General features: G+C 41.2%; 1 long non-coding RNA gene across 1 annotated transcript; it reads left to right on the forward strand.

Annotated features, from left to right (window-relative positions):
- The first annotated feature begins 329 nt into the window (after positions 1-329).
- LOC124674890 lies at positions 330-2032 on the forward strand. Its single transcript, XR_006993093.1, has 2 exons — positions 330-1025; positions 1352-2032. It is a non-coding gene; the product is annotated as an uncharacterized LOC124674890 (long non-coding RNA).
- The last annotated feature ends 1623 nt before the right edge of the window (positions 2033-3655 follow it).

The following is a 3655-nucleotide window of genomic DNA, read 5'->3' on the forward strand; positions in this document are numbered from 1 at the left end:
AATTACCACTAATAATAAGTACTATACTATTAGGGAACTAACTTCTTTTTTGTTACAGTTTTGAATTTTTCTTTGGTTTAATCTAGAGCTGACACATATGCTACTTTGTAGTTCATTCCTGTGATATTTATTTGGTGTACATTTTGGGTATCGTCTTGGAATTTTCGTGCTCCCTTTCCTCTGTAAAGTGCTTTTTTGCTGCTAGGTGGATGTAGCTAATTTTGGTAGGCCCAATGTATTGGACTTAGTGCCTCACCGTGCAGTCAAAGCGGCGTCCAGAGCTCCCACCACTCCCGACCACATCCATTTTTTTGAGAAAGACCACAGCTATTCTATTTGCCTCATCTCCCCATCTTCTGTCTCATCTTCTTACTTCCTCCGCACCGTCGCCGCCATCCTCTCGCCCTTTTCTGCTCCTACCGATGTGGCCATTGGCCCTGCACTCCCTCCTCTCCCTCCCAAGCCGGTTGGCGGCGTGGAGTAGGAGCTCGACGCCCACCTCTTCCTCCCACAGCGGCAGGCAACACGAGGGAGGAGATCAATGTCCTCCTCGCCAGTTTGAGCGGGGGGCTATGGGAGGAGCGGCCGGTGCTCCTTCCAGATCCATCTACACCCGGAATATGCATCGTGGTCCTCACCGCCAATCCTCCCTCGCTGTCCTTAGTTCACAGTCAGCGGGGACGAACCGCAGGGGCCGCAGCAGCGGCCAACTCCGACCTCCCTCTGGCCTAAGCTACTTTCGTCGCCGTCCCCTTTGCCCCATCCACACCTACCGGCTACTGCAGGTCCCCATCTCCTCAACTTCCATCCGTCGGTCCCATGAACGCGGGAGGCAGCCGGCTGGAGTAGTTCGAGGGCCAGCAGGCATCCTTGACGACCTACAGGCTGGATCTTCACCTCCACATGCGCATCCTCAATTCCATTGTGAGCGGCAGAGGTGGGCACACACTATGAGCTTGAACTCCACCATCGTCTCCTCCACGATGAGCTCTGTTTTGCTCTTAGTTTGCTACGCGCATTAGCAGGTTCGTGTAAATTTCCAAGTAATTCATGCTTCTGCTCTTCTTTGTCTATTTTTTTTTCCTGGAGTTCGCTACTGCTTCTAGATTATCTTGTTATGATTATAAAATACTGATAACATGGCGACCTTGCAAGAACATCAATTTTATTAATATTTGATAATAACAAGATTCTGTATTAGTTGAGAAGATAGAATCTGACTTGATCAGAGTGGACTCAAATTCACAGTTTATTCAACGGAAATCACCACAAGGAACTTTGTTTTTCTCTCAGTAGTCTCTAGAGCATCAAATCCTCATACCGCAATTTTGTTTTGATCCTTCAACATCAGCAAGTCCGCGCTGCCGCCGCCGACAACTTTCCAGTGTATTCCGAACAAATCTTCCAGCCTGCAGTTCGTACAGTAATAAGTATGCTCTTCTCATGCTTCATTGCTTATTTATATCTCCTTTCAGTCATTGGTTTCTATTATCAGTATCCATAATTATATTCGGAAAATTCACCATGCTATATAAATTCAGACCAATTCAACTGTCACAGTTCATTGAAATTGGACATTGTTTATTATTTCCCTGCTAATTATATTAGCCCAGCGATGTGTTCATTGAAATTGGACATTGTTTCTTATGTTCTTGCTAATTATATTAGCCCAGCATTCTGTACATGATACCAGGCTTTAATTTGGCATGACATTTGCAAGGCCCAACTTGAGAACACCATGGATCTTTCGTTCTAGAGAGCTACCAGATGTGTTCTTCTCTCATTTTCTCTCCTCTGCCAATCCAACACAAGACACTATGCAAAGTGCAGACCTCATTGATCAGAGAGGTCAACAGAAGATCCTTGCACGTATTGATCGCATTTGGGAAAGCAGAGACTACCAGACAAATCGTAATGTATACGAGCTGGGTTCATATTGTGGACTGTGAGGTGATATTCTACAGTTGTTGACACTGAACTTATTTTGTCACTTTGTTCAGTAGAAACAATGCATTGGCCCAACATATTTATCTGTCTTCCTTTTCACAATGGTACACCTTTCAGTAGCCTGCTATAAATTATCTGGCTTACTCATATTTTTATCACAAGATTTCCTTATCTGAGTTCAACAATTACTTACCTACACCTATACTTTTGATTTAATTTTACATTTTTGCTTGATGATCTGCATTTGCAATGAGATTAAAGTGTAAACATTACCCCTTCCGAAATCTATCTTCCTTCTCTTAGATATTGATCCCTTCAATTGGTCACCAAGCATTGTCTCCTTATACTTCTTGATGAAATAAGCAATTACGCTAAAATATTTGTCCAGACCATAGGGCTTTTTTTGAAAGCAAATCAGATGTTCCATGGCAAGGATTAATATTGCCCTGGCACCATTAATGTCTTGGTTCCATTATAACATCAGAACCATATTTGTCCACAACATACGGCTTGCATTTTCATCATTTTTGCAAGCAGAGCAGCTGTTCCGTAGCAACGATTAATATGTTCATGCCACCATTAATGTCTTAGTGATATTATAACACTATGACCAATACGACCGAAATCTGTTCTATAATTTCTTTCGAGAACTCCTTTCTTTTTCATTCCCCATAGGTACAGAGGAAAATTTTCTATTTTGTCACAGTAAAAATCTGAAATTTCTTGCCTTATTTCCCAGTTACTCCCTTACAGTTGCATTTTACATCACTCAATAGTTGGATTCAACCTTTTGCAAGCCGACAAATATGACAAGTTGTATTTGATTCATGTTTAATTAGCACTATTATCATTCTGTACGTATTCTCTGAATTATATGAAGGTAGAATAAAAAATGTTTGAAATCATTCCGCCTTGACTTTGTTTAAGCTAGCGAATATGTAAGGAAGAAGTGTTTTTAGTATTCCCCTGTTATATAAGCTACTCTGCTGTAAAATTGTCTGAATTTGTTTAGTCATGAGTAGCATTTCATGAATTTAGTATCCATTGCTGATCTCAGTAGCAGCACATCAACACAGAGTTTCCTGTTCCTGTCTTATACATAATAATTTGTTCTAGATACTCACCAAGCCTGGCTTTTGTAACATGTACGAGTTGCTCCAGCTGCTACATTCTTTTCCTTGCATTTTGTTTCTTTACATACATTGTTCGGAAGAAAACACCACACGACACATAGTATTTGGCTCCTCTTTCAGCCCAATAATACAGTCTTTACTACTATTACAGGGTGACATCATGGAAGGTTGTGTGCCAGCAAACGGCATAGATCAGTACAAATAAGTTCTGAGGAAAGGTCGGTTTATACATTCGAAGATTTCATTGTCAACGATGCATGCAAGAACTACATAATAACAGATCATCCATATAGAATCAAGCTTGCTCAACGCTCCATAGTTCAGGAAATTTTCCCACGCCCAAGAAATTTCCCTCTCATTGCATACAATGCAAAGCAATTTGAGGTATTGCAGACTCGCGTAGGAGATAATAAAGTTTTATCAGGTGACTGCCCTAACACGCATTTGCTATTTTACTATATTATATCTTTTCCATGTCTTTTCTGTGTACTGATTTTTTTTCTCTTCGCATTATACTGACGGCAACCTTTTTTTCGTTCTCCTTATCTGGCAGAAGATGTTGGATTGATGACAAT

The sequence above is a fragment of the Lolium rigidum genome, chromosome 7 (assembly GCF_022539505.1).
Source record: "Lolium rigidum isolate FL_2022 chromosome 7, APGP_CSIRO_Lrig_0.1, whole genome shotgun sequence".
NCBI lineage: Eukaryota > Viridiplantae > Streptophyta > Magnoliopsida > Poales > Poaceae > Lolium > Lolium rigidum.